The sequence below is a fragment of the Sapajus apella genome, unplaced genomic scaffold (assembly GCF_009761245.1).
Source record: "Sapajus apella isolate SASKATOON/1434 unplaced genomic scaffold, GSC_monkey_1.0 scaffold7, whole genome shotgun sequence".
NCBI lineage: Eukaryota > Metazoa > Chordata > Mammalia > Primates > Cebidae > Sapajus > Sapajus apella.
In genome coordinates, this window is record NW_022436947.1 from 4963630 (window position 1) to 4977716 (window position 14087).

General features: G+C 36.2%; 1 non-coding gene across 1 annotated transcript; it reads left to right on the forward strand.

Moving 5' to 3' along the window:
• Positions 1–13876: 13876 nt before the first annotated feature.
• On the forward strand, positions 13877–13979 carry LOC116550487. The gene has a single exon (XR_004268447.1). It is a non-coding gene; the product is annotated as a small nucleolar RNA U13 (small nucleolar RNA).
• The last annotated feature ends 108 nt before the right edge of the window (positions 13980–14087 follow it).

A 14087-nucleotide genomic window follows, 5' to 3' on the forward strand; every position in this document is an offset into this window, starting at 1 on the left:
TAATTGCTCTGGCTAGAGCTTCCAATACTATATTGAATAGGAGTGGTGGAAGAGGGCATCCTTGCCTAGTGCCAGATTTCTAAGGGAATGCTTCCAGTTTTTGCCCATTCAGTATGATATTGGCTGTAAGTCTGTCATAAATAGCTTTTATTATTTTGAGATTTGTTCCTTCGATAACTATTTTATTGAAAGTTTTTAGCATAAAGGGCTGTTGTATTTTGTCAAAGTGCTTTTCTGCATCTATTGAGATAATCATGTGGTTTTTGTCTTTGGTTCTGTTTATGTGGTGGATTATGTTTATAGACTTGTGTATGCTGAAGCAGCCTTGCATCCGTGGGATGAAGCCTACTTGATCGTGATGGATAAGCTTTTTGATGTGTTGTTGTAATCGGTTTGCCAATATTTTATTGAAGATTTTTGCATCTATGTTCATCATGGATATTGGACTGAGTTTTCTTTTTTGGTTGAATCTTTGCTGGGTGTTGGTATCAACATGATGTTGGCCTCATAAAATGATTTGGAAAGGATTCCCTCTTTTTGGATTATTTGGAATAGTTACAGAAGGGATGGTACCAGCTCCTCTTTGTATGTCTGGTAGAATTCGGTTGTGAACCTGTCTGGACCCAGACATTTTTTGGTTGGTAGTCTATTAATTGCTGCCTCAACTTTAGCCCTTGTTATTGGTTTGTTCAAGATTTCAGCTTCTTTCTGGTTTAGGCTTGGGAGGCTGCAAGTGTCAATGAATTTATTCATTTCTTCCAGGTTTACTGGTTTATGTGCATAGAGTTGTTTGTAGTAATCTCTGATGATAGTTTGTATTTCTGTGGAATCAGTCGTGATGTCCCCTTTATTGTTTTTTATTGCATCTATTTGATTCTTCTCTCTTTTTTATTAATCTGGCTAGTGGTCTGTCTATTTTGTTGATCTTTTCATAAAACCAGATCCTGGATTTATTGATTTTTTGAAGGGTTTTTTTTTTGTGTGTGTCTCTATCTCCTTCAGTTCTGCTCTGATCTTAGTTATCTCTTGTCTTCTGCTAGCTTTTGAGTTGTTGTTGTTGTTGTTGTTTTGATCTTGCTCCTCTAGCTGTTTCAATTTTGATGATAGGGTGTTGATTTTAGATCTTTCCTCCCTTCTCATGTAGGCATTTATTGCTATCAAATTTCCTCTAGACACTGCTTTAAATGTGTCCCAGGGATTCTGGTACGTTGTGTCCTCATTCTCGTTGGTTTTGAAGAACATCTTTATTTCTGCCTTCATTTCATTGTCTATCCAGTTGACATTCAGGAGCCAGTTGTTCAGTTTCCATGAAGTTGTGCCGTTCTGAGTTAGTTTCTTAATCCTGAGTTCTAATTTGTTTGCCACGTGGTCTGAAAGACTGTTATGATTTCCATTTTTTGCATTTGGTGAGGAGTGATTTACTTCCAATTATGTGGTCAACTTTGTAGGTGCAATGTGTTGCTGAGAAGAATGTGTATTTTGTGGATTTGGGGTGGAGATTTCTGTAAATGTCTATTAGGTCTGCTTGGTCCAGATCTGAGTTCAAGTCCTGGATTTTCTTGTTAATTTTCTGTCTCGTTGATCTGTCTAATATTGACAGTGGAGTGTTAAAGTCTCCCACTATTATTGTGTGGGAGTCTAAGTCTCTTTGTAGGTCATTAAGAACTTGCTTTATGTATCTGGGTGCTCCTGTATCAGGTGGGAATATATTTAGGATCATTAGCTCTTCTTGTTCCATTGATCCTTTTACCATTAAGTAATGCCATTCTTTGTCTCTTTTGATCTTTGTTGGTTCAAAGTCCATTTTATCAGAGACTAGGATTACAACTCCTGCTTTTTTTGCTCTCCATTTGCTTGATAAATCTTCCTCCATCCCTTTATTTTTAGCCTATTTGTGTCCTTGTATGTGAGATGGGTTTCCTGAATACAGCACACCGATGGGTCTTGACTTTTTATCCAATTTGCCAGTCTGTGTCTTTGGAGTGGGGCATTTAGCCCATTTACATTTAGGGTTAATATTATTATGTGTGAATTTGATCCTGCCATTTTGATGCTAGCTGGATGATTGCCCATTAGTTGATGCTTTTTTTTCATTGTGTTGATGGTCTTTACCATTTGGTACATTTTTGGAGTGGCTGGTACTGGTTGTTCCTTTCCTTGTTTAGTGCTTCTTTCAGGAGCTCTTGTAAGGCAGACCTGGTGATGATGAAATCTCTCAGCAATTGCTTGTCCATAAAGGATTTTATTTTTCCTTCACTTATGAAGCTTAGTTTGGCTGGATATGAAATTCTAAATTTAAAGTTCTTTTCTTTAAGGAAGTTGAATATAGGTCTCCACTCTCTTCTGGCTTGTAGGGTTTCTGCCAAGAGATCCATTGTGAGTCTGATGGACTTCCTTTTGTGGGTAACTCAACCTTTCTCTCTGGTTGCCCTTAGGATTTTTTCCCTTCATTTCAACCCTGGTGAATCTGATGTTTATGTGCCTTGGGGTTGCTCTTCTTGAGGAATATCTTTGTGGTGTTCTCTGTATTTCCTGGACTTGAATGTTGGCCTGCCTTGCTAGGTTGGGGAAGTTCTCCTGGATAATGTCCTGAAGAGTGTTTTCCAGCTTGGATCCATTTTCTCCATCACATTCATATACGCCTATCAAATGTAGATTAGGTCTTTTCACACAATCCCATATTTCTTGTAGGCTTTGTTCATTTCTTTTCACTCTTTTTTCTCTCATCTTGCCTTCTCATTTTATTTCATTGAGTTGATCTTCAATCTCTGATATCCTTTCTTCTGCTTGGTCGATTCAGCTAATGAAACTTGTGTATGCTTCGTGAAGTTCTTGTGCTTTGTTTTTCATCTCTGTCAAGTCATTTATATTCTTCTATAAGCTGTTTATTTTAGTTAGCATTTCATCTAACCTTTTTTCAAGGTTCTTAGTTTCTTTGCATTAGGTTAGCATGTGTTCTGTTAGCTCTGAGAAGTTTCTTATTACTCACCTTCTGAAGCCTGTTTCTGTCAATTCATTAGATTCATTCTCCATCCAGCTTTTTCCCCTAGCTGGTGAGGAGTTGTTATACCTTGGAGGAGGAGAGGCATTCTGGTTTTAGGTGTTTTCATCCTTTTTGCACTGGTTTCTTCCAATCTTCATCTTCCTGCCTTTATCTACCTGTGGTCTTTGGAATTGCTGACTTTTGGATGGGGTCTCTGAGTGGACATCCTTTTTGTTGATGTTGAAGCTATTTCTTTCTGTTTCTTAGTTTTCCTCCTAACAGTCAGGGCCCTCTGCTGCAGGACTGCTGGAGGTCTACTCTAGACCCTGCTTGCCTGGGGATCACCTGTGGTGGCTGCAGAACAGTAAGGGTTGCTGCAGGTTTCTTCTTCTGTTATGTTCATTCTAGAAGGGTACCTGCCAGATATTAGCCTGAGCTCTCCTTTATGAGGTGTCTCTGGATATACAGGGGTCATATAGCTGCTTGAGGAGACCGTCTTTCCCTTATAGGAGCTCAAGTGCTGTGCTTGGAGCTCTGTTGTTACGTGCAGAGCTGCTGGGCAGGTACATTTAAGTCTGCTGCAGCAGAATTCATAACCGACTCTTTTCCCAGGTGCTCTGTCCTAGGAAGGTAGGGCTTTATTTATAAATTCCTGATGTGCTGCTGTGTTTTTTCATGGATGCCCTGCCCCGCCTAGAGATAGTCCATTCACAGTCTGCCAGCAGAGACATTGCTGAGCTGCTGCAGGCTCTGCTCAGCTGCTGTGTGAACTTCCATGAGGCAGTTACAACTGCCTTGGTATTGGCAGACTGCCTTAGTAGTGGCAGACACCCTTCCCCTCACCGAGCTCAACTGTCCTGGGTCCAGCTGTGGTTGCTGCAAAACTCTCAATCCAGAGCTTTTCAGATTGCTTGTTTTGTAGGGGTGGTGCCTGCTAAGCCATATCACCTGGCTCCCTGTCTCAGCCCCCTCCCTTTCAGTTCAATGGATGGCTCTGTCTCTCAGGCGTTCCAGGTGCCAGTCAAAATGGCCACCCAGGTTTGTGTGAGTTTCTGTGTGCCAACCTGTGGCACTGGCTGAAGCAACCATGCTGGAAACTCATGGAGCTTTTCGGCCAGGGAATCCCCTGGTCTGTGGGCAGTGAAAACTCGTTTGGAAATGCAGTGAACACTCACCCTCTGCATTGTTCTTTCTGGGAACTGCACTCTGGAGCTGTTCCTATTCAGCCATCTGGGATCCTCAATTATGTCCATTTTCTAAATGAAGAAATTGAAGATATGAAAGGTTAAAATGACATACCTAAAGGTACTTGTTATTAGAACATGACAGAACTATCAAATTCAGGTCTTCTTCATTCTATGCCATGTTCATTTGCATTCTTTTATTAAGAACGAACCTAGCTACTAATGACTAAATATTATTTTAATATAAGCATAAATATTTACAGAGACACACTTAAATATTTACACATATACACACTTGCTCAAACTTTACTTAAAACTTGATTTGCTTCTGTAAGTGACCAGGCATCCCTTTTTAGTATGACTCAGAAATTTCTCTGTCATTTTGAAACAAGGAGAAAATTAAATAAAAATAATCGATTGGTTTTAAATTCATTGGTAAAATTCTTAACAAACACTACAGGAAATAGTAATCATTATGCTATTGATCTTAGGAAGTCTTCCCTCTAGGAGCCACCAATTAGTCCTGCTTCTATAGAGATGTCAATATGTCCTGTTAGTAGAATGTTCTTATACAAAGTCTGAATTTTAATAGAGCATATGCACTAAATATTTAAATACTAAAGATATGTTTTATAATTATTTAAAGATCCATCTTTATGTATACATGTACAAACACACAAAACAAAAAGTAAATTTAACCAAGACATGCACAATAATTCTAGTTAATTGTTAACAATAAAGCACAGAAAAGGGAGTGCTTGATTCACTTCAATCTCATGGCCTGTCAGACTGAGAACAACTAATGATATTAAGACACCAAATATTTTTAGAACAATAATTTTCAGGAGCATGAATAACACCAATTTTTGGTAGCCATAAAAATGCACTTCTCAGGTTTCTTTCTATGGGGCACACACTTGATTGGTGACTCTGGCTGCTATCCTCTGCTTCCACAACGTCTATGCTTCCCATAAGACCCCTTCCCTGATGAATGGCAGGGATATCAAGATAGGCCCATGCTAGTGAGATGTGGGACCACTCCAGCTAGTGGCATTGGCTAAAAGACTCTGTACTAACCTGGCAAAACCTTTCTTGGAATTGTGATATAGCCAAGATTTTTTTTTAACCCAATCCTCTTTCCTTGCTTTTTAGCTTTCAAAGATGTTACATCCACATGCCTGTATAAAGGATTTCTTGCCTTCTCCTCATTCCTCTGATAAATCTAGCATGGCCATTTAAACCTACATCAGCGTTTCCTTTTCAGAAGATCCAAACTAATGCAAATGATTAAGACTATACGTATTGCAGGATATTCCACCTACACCTCACCACTGCCTGTACTCAAACACAAGATTCAATACCATTTTCAAAGTAACTAGTCCTCTTGAAGCATTCAAGAAATTTCCAGAGATTCCTCCAGTGGAATCACAACTGTCATATAGGCTACATTCAACCTTAGAATGTGAACAGAGAATGCTCCTAATGTGGCAATTCTTCATGTATAATTTTTGAGATAGTTATAACAGGAAATACAGCCATGGCTGAGATTTCCAGATATTGTTGCATAATATACATCCAAATAGAGAATAGTCATACTCTTTCTTGGAGGAAAAAAAGTGATACTGAGCTGTAGATAAATGAAAGAAGATACAGGAGAATGATGAGGCTTGTGTCCACTATTACAGACTAGGAGAGCAGTCATAACTACTAGATTCCGTCTTTGCTGGGCATACTAGACAGAAAAATATATCTTCTGGCTGATCATCTGAATCCGCAGAGATGGACATATGCAACAGCTATGCTACTGATGCATAGCTAATTACATTATAGGCCTTATAATACAACAATAAATAAATACATTTTTTCTAGAAAACATTTACTTTTATCTTGATGTTTAGGAGAGGATCTATGAGGGACTACTCTTTGGTAATTACTGCATTTCAGGGCCTATTGTTATCAGTGTAAGTACATGGAAAGAGACCTGGGTACTTAATTCAGCTCACCACCAGCCAGCCACATGGCTTTGGGTAAACACAGTATAGTCTCTCTCAGTTAAACTCCCTTCATGGGAAACACTATTGTGATACTCAGCATTCCTAGCTTAAAGGTTGAGTAGATTCAAGGGATTAATGTGCTTAGAACAATTTTGTAAATTAGAAAGCATATACAAGAAGAAAGCTGTTTTTTTTTTTTTTCTAACAAAGGGAGTCTACCTCATTAAATAAGCAACATTTAAACTTCCAGTATTGTTTTACTTGTTAGAACCAAACTTGTACAATGTAAACATGGAGAATAGAGGGAGCTTCCTTTTAATTCTTCCCTTATGGTACATGCATACTTTGTGATTCTCATCTTCCTGAAGTGTATTTGTGTTGGTGAATGTTGGGCAGATCACCCTATTTCAATGCATACGCAAGAATATTGATTTTCAAATGTGTTTCTAGTCTAAAAATCAGTGACCAAGACACAATTAAACAATCCCCAGAACTTAAATTTAAACTCCCTTTTTTTCCACAACAGGGTTCTGGAGTAATAGTCACATTTCCGTTGGACATCTTTTACTCCCCAAACTCAAATATCAGCAACAAAATTACGTCATTCAATTCCAGGCATCCATTTTCTATTCTAATACCAAGTCCTAGATTTCTCTTTTTCTCTAAATTCATGGCCAATAGCCAATGAAAGTTATTTTTATCTCACCTTTATCTATTGACAAGACCTCCAAATAGACCCTCTGTTCTTTTAGTCCCCTCTTCATTCATATCACTTCCATATTATAGTTTTTAAAGCAACAGTTAGGCAATGTAAGCCTACTATCCTGAAGTTGTCAGTGATTGCCCATCAGATGAAGCCTGACATTCAAAGCCAACAGTACATAAAGGATTTATCTTGCCTTATCCTCACCAATTTAGATGTTTTCAATTTTTAACTATATGATAGATACAAACACTAAATTATTATAATGTATGCTTGTATGTGTACAGAAGTTGCATTTTTTTTTTATTTATCTCGTGGCTGTTTCTAGTTCGTACATTTTCCTTTTTTAAAAACTTCTTTGATTCTCTTTTTGAGTGTTCTTTACATATTTCGCTATGAATTAGCTTTGGTAGATGTTTGCCCTTATTTAAACCTAGACTGAGAGATTAGGGCCAAGGTTTTCCACTTCCTTTTCTCAGAAAGTTTTTACCCAGATCTTGCAGAAAGTAGGAATTTAGTAAGCAGGTAGCTTGGCTTTCTGTGAGACTGTCTGGCTGTCAATTCTGAAAGTTAAGTTAAACAGATTTGAGGGATAATTATAAGCGCAGACACATTTGAATCACGGGGTTGAGAGGACTGGCGTGGTTTTGGGACAGTCTTTCTCCAGTCTGACATGGTGTTTGTCAAGGCAGGAGTGCAGAGTCTTTTGACAGGACACTCTGTCTGTTCACACGGTGGGCTTTGGAAGGAGGTCAGCTGTAAAAAGCTTATGGAATTAGGAGCATTCATCACCTATACTGACCTCTAAGACATAACTGCTTAGAAAACAATGACCTTCTTCATTATTTTATTCCACTGCCTGTATTACTCACCACTCCTTAATCATATACTTTCTTAGGCTCCTATTTTGTGTCCACATATATTTTAAATTCATATCATGTTTTCTTACTCTCATGAGAATAAAAATATGAAAGAAATAGACTTACTGGGTAGAAAGAGGAGAGGAAAACATAATCTCTATCCTTCTTATGACCAGACGAAGTTTGCATCTCTCTCAAGGAAGGACTTCCTATCATGGTGTTAGCTGTCTCTGCAACTCAGACTAAAACTATTCCTCTACACAGCTTGAGGAAGCAGCTACCTGTTAGCTGTCTGATAAAAAAAAGAAATCTATAAAATCTAACCCAAGTGTCTTTCAAATTGGATATTCTTTCTTTTCCATCAATGGAAAGTATGAAAATAACTCAGAAAGTTTTCCTTGTTTCAGGTGTTCAACATCTTGAGCTCTTTCCAACACTGTCAAGAGTTTCTGAGTAGGCTGCCATTTCTCAATCTTCCCAGGAAGATTTGTAGTTATGTATGTAACTATACATGCTTTACTTATCTCTCAAGAATATTTAGAGAAAGTACATAGCCCTTCTGCCCACCAGAAGAATGAATGCCTGAACTTATTTCTTTCTGTGAGTACAGTCTCTTCCATTCTTTTCCTGTAGCATCCTTACCCTTCTTTGAAAACAGCATCTTGTTCTGACCCTGTCCTAATATAATGCTCCTCTATATTTTCCTCAGGCTCATCCCTTTAAAAAATTATCTAAATATCTGATATGTTTCCTCTTTCTTCCTTTTTTCCCTTATTCTTCAGTACCTTGGTGGTTTATTTGTATTTTTGTCCTTTAAAAATTATACATGCATACCTTACTTCCCAGAAGCCCTTGAAGGCAGCAGTCCTTGATATTTCTTAGGCTGGCTTATTTCATAAAGATTTCTGTGTTGTTAGAGAGCCAGTGAGCCCTGTGATTTATGATGATTGCTCAAGCAGTGGCAGAGCTGGAAGAATTGAACGAAACATAATACTCCCAAAGGAACCCAAAAGCTAATGTAAAATGGAATAGACTTCTAGTTTCAAAAGGATCTTTACAATAATCTAGTCAAACCTCAGTACTTTATGGAAGAGGACACTGTGGTTCCAAGATGATAAGTAATTTACCAAAGGCCATACCCTAGTGTGTGGCAAGATCGAAAAAAGGAAACCAGACCCAAGTCTCCTGCTGCCACTAAAGTCCCTTCCTTTATTCTCTCCATTACAATCACTTCACTCTTTTTAAAGTTCCAGAACTAAGCACAAATTATGTGAACCCTCTCTCATTAATCTGGGGGTACAGATCTCTGGCATACATCAAGGGAGTTACTTTCCATGGAAAACAAGTCAGTCTGACAATGGTTCAGGAGCTCACAATTGCATTGTTTTTAAGAGCAAACTGCCTCTCTGTTCTGCCTTCTAAATTATAGGGAAGGGAAAATCCAAGCTCCTAAAAACGTTTTAAATAGACTGCATTGAGTGGCATGCCAACTTTGAATAACTGTGCCATCCAGGAGAGCATTATCATCGTTCTGAAGGACAGGGCTTCGGTCTTAGTATCAGAAGGGAGTTAACCACTCTCCATGTCCTTACCTAACTTTTAGCTGAAGGGGGAGAAAGTCTCAAATTGCTTTCTCTTAATATCTTTACTAGTTTTATGCTTACCTAAGGAAGGAACTCCTTATTCTGGGTAGTTCATGATAGCTGCTTGCAAATAATTCTATCGGCTTTACATGGCTGCTGTCTCCAGATTTATTTCAAGATTCAAATATGTTGAGAAAAGGCAAGTGTGACAGAGGTGGGAGAAGAGGGATTCTCCTTAACTAATTCTAACTTTGTCCCATTTTATAGAGCCCTTACTTCCATAAAGGCACTCTTTCTTGTAGGAAATACAACCCTTGTTTACTTGGTACCTTATGCATTCTATGATTGGTGCCTTTTTGTTTGGTTTGGTTTGTCTGTTTTCTCAAAGTATTTGGAAGGGGGATTAATAAGAAGGATTTTTGGAGGGTGGAAGCAAGCATTTTTAATTGTACATTTTAGATGTTCTTTTTTTTCCCATTTATTTATTTTATTGCATTTTAGGTTTTGGGGTACATATGAAGAACATGCAAAATTGTTGCATAGGTACACACGTGGCAGTGTGATTTGCTGCCTTCCTCCCCATCACCTACATCTGGCATTTCTCCCCTTGCTATCTCTCCCCAGCTCCCCACCCCCCACCGTCCATCCCCTATCTCCCCCCAACTGACCCCAGTGTGTAGTGCTCCCCTCCCTGTGTCCATGTGTTCTCTTTATACAAACTCAGTAAGAAACATTTGAGATAATCTCTTACATTTTTATTTGCCTGGGACACACAAGATTATCTCTCATCAGCAGGAGAGTCTCTAAAACTATGTTGTTTTGGTTTAGATTAGGCTTGCCAGATAAAATACAGGATACCCAATTAAATTTGAATTTAAGATAGAAAGCAAATAATACTTTTAGGATTTTAGTATTTGTCGTCCCAACTATTTCATGAGGAATACATATCCTAAAAGATTCTTTGTCGTTTATCTAAAATTCAAATTTAACTGGACAGCCTTCTATTTTTATTTACTAAATCTGGCAACCCTAGTTTAGATATCAGTATTGAACTAACTGTGGAGTCCTCTGCCTTTGGAATTTTAAAGAAGACTAAATTTGTAGAAATTGTTTAATACCATTTAAAAAATAAAAACAGGATAAAGGAAAAAGAATAATGTACTATAGGAATTATATGCTCAAAATGTGGCTTCACTGTACAGATTGGAATTATCAATGCCGTCAATGTAAGGTTTGAATTTACAAACCTAGCGGTTGGAAATTTTATCATTTATCACTGCAGTGGTGGTCAGTGTAGAAGCAAACAATTTCACGCACCTCTGAAGATGACTAAAAAGGGAATATTTTATGGTTGTCATCTTTGGGGCACTGAATTAATGTAGTATTATGTTTATATCCAGGATAAGTCACTTTTAGCAATATGATGTTAAACGAGTCTTTTATGTGTTCTGTGCCTCAGTTATTTCATTTTAAAATATGGGCTAACAATAGGTTCTCTTCCATAGGTTCCTTGTGGGGAGAACCGAATAATGCATATAAACTGCCAAGCTCAATGCTTGGCAAACAAGTGCCCAATAAGTAATAAAGACTGTTCTTCCCCACTTCCTCTTCATCCTTCAGAAATATTTATCGAAATATTAAATGTAGAATTAAAATGTGGTTGATTCAACGATGAACTCCTACTTAACAATAAAATGAAATGGCACATACAACAGCAGCATTACCGGATATTGTGAATACAATTTTGAGAAAAAGTGGCCAGACGAATGAGAACACATTGTGTATTAGTGGCATGTTTAACATCAGGAATAGGCCACTTTTAATGTACTTGATGTTTAACATCAGGAATAGGCCATTTTTAATGTTCTTGCTCTATACAATAGAAGTATCCTCATAATCATAAAGTAAGTGAAAAATAATAATTGACCAAGGATAAACAAGGGAAACAGTAAAAATAAACATATTAAAAGTAAAAATATTTAAAAATAAATATTACTACACAAAAAGAAAAATAAATAATAGGTATACTTGGCTTGGCTTTATTTTTTTAATCTGCTTCATACATGTTTTCAAAATTACATGGAAAAATGTCTGAAAAAATATAGTTACAAAAATGATGACTGTGACTATCATTTTGTAGCGGCAGGGTGGGGGATTATTTCTTTTTTTATTATACATACTTTCAGGAAAGTATAATAATGAAACTATACAGAAATAAGAAGTCAATAATTATTTACTATATTTATTCCAGTGAATATATATTTTTATTCATAATAATAAATAAAACTACTTTCAAAAGGAGAGCACTGTCTCCTCTTATTCACCTGGCTGAAATCACTTATTCAATATCAGCAGCTAAACTCTGATGCTTTTGTATTAGCCTCATGGATCATGTGACCACACTTCCTGTTCTCAGAGTGAGAAACAGGAGTGTGGAGAATGGGGTAAAGAAGTGAAGAAAGAGAGGAGGTCAGAAAGAGTTAGAGGTCATTCTAGGTTATTATTCCAAAAATCTCTTTAATCAACATCAAAGCATAAAAATTGTGATGAAATAATTACATAAAAATTGAAACACATACGTATTTCCCAGTCTTTAAATGTCTTCCCAGTCTTTAAATGTTAGCTATTATTTTTATATCCCAAGTTCTGCATTTAGACATGAGTAGCTCCTATCCCTTCAGGTAGAGCCAAAACTTTAGAGTGCCTTGGAGATTCCAACATGGATGGCTATCTTTGCATGACAATCACGTGCTAACCTGACTTTGGATCCTTGCTCTTTCAAGAAGAATGGTTATCAACCATGATGGGGCATTATCACCTCCAAAGGAGTATTTTAAACATCCAGATATCTGAGCTGGATGCCAGTCCCACTAGTTCAGGACCTCTGTGGGTGCACATTTGAAATTTTTATTTTTAGAAGTGTCATTTCTGTGCTGATGTATAGTCAGGGCTAAGCACTATTGCTCCAGGCAGAGGGGCCTACACGATGAAAGAAAGAAAACCATAGAGAAGTTGCCTTTCTATATTTCTAAACAAGCTACAACTGAGTGTTAGGTTTCTGGCAAAGTTAGCTTATGAGCATAAACTAGAAGACTAATTATTCTTATAGCATCTTTACATCAGCAAAATAATGTCCCATGGATTGACCTTTTCTCAAATCAATTTTTTTCATTTAATTACATCTTACGTTCATAGGTATTTGAACTTGAATTTTGCATACAGTAGGATCAATTTTTTTTATATAAATTTGAATGTTTGGGCTGGATTTTTGTTCTCTTAATTCTGAATTTCAAAGTTCATTAACAAATGTAACATTTATAAGATTTTCTGGCTAAGAAGCAACCAATATAGTTTTTATTTACAAGTTGACCTGTATAGAAACAAAGCTTTTCTTGTTTTATAAAGTTATGGAAGGATAATTGATATATAATGAACTATATTGTATATAGTCAAAGTAAACAATTTATTTAATTTTGACATCTGTATACACTTGGGACACCACCATCACAATCAAAATAATGTTATCATTCCTTCCTAAAGTTTCCTTCTGCCCTCTCTAATCTATCTCTAGGCAACCATTGATTTGCTTTCTGTCACTAAAAAATAGTTTCACTCTCTAGAATTTAAAAAATGTGGAATTATGGACAAATACTTTGGTTTGACTTCTTTCATTCACCTTTTATTTAAGTCTCGTTTGAGTTTTTAATTAGTAATATCTAGCTTACTATATATAGATCATACAATTTTTTTTAGATTTGTAACTGTTTCTTTTTTAATAATATTTAAAAATGTTTTATTTCAATTTTAATTTCTAATAATAGTACACATAAATAAAACAGATTATTTTGTATACTTGATATCTTATATCCCATGGTCTTGAACTCACTAATTCTAGTAGTGTTTTAATGTAGAATATTAGAGATTTTCTACATGAACAATCATTGATCTTCAAATGAATGTTTAGTTTTTCATTTCAAATCTGCAAGTTTTAATTTCTTTCTCAGCTTTGATTGCATTGGCTAGAGTTTTTAGTAAGATAGCGAGTAAAAGTGGTGAGAGCAAACATTCATGCTTTGTTCTTGATTTTAGGGGAAATATATTCAGTCTTTCATGGTTTATGTAATTTTACTTGCATTATTTTGTTTTTGTTTTTGCATATGTGTTTCACAAGTTGAGAAAGTTCTCTTCCAACTTTGCTGGCATTTTAACCTTGATGAATGTTGAAAGTTAAATGTTTTTCTTCCATCTGTTGAGGTGATCAAACTTTTTTTTCTATTAATGTTAATACGGTAACATACATTGAATAATTTTCAAATGTTGAACCAACCTTTGATTCCCCTAAACATACTATATGCTCTGTTTCTTGTTGCTTTATTTTTCTTTCTTTCTGATAGCATTTGGATTAATTTTATATCATAAGAGTTTATTTAATCTTCATTTCTAGGTTATTATTAATACCTCTTTAAAAATTTAATTTTTACCCTAAGGTTTACAATATGCAACTTTAATTTATTAGAATATATCTTTGAATATTGTATGATTTTGCATGTAGCATAAGAATCTTACAGAATACTTTGCAGTTTATACATGTGATGACTGGGTTTTTTAACTCATGTGTGAGATGTGCCTTTCTTAAATCCTATGATGACATTAGCATATTACCCATTTGATGTGAAAAAAATTAAAAAAAAATTTTAAAAATTAAAGAGAAAAGAAAAAAAGAAAAAAAACAGATTTTTACAAATCACAGTAGATTTCTCTCTCTTCCTATTTGTTGTGC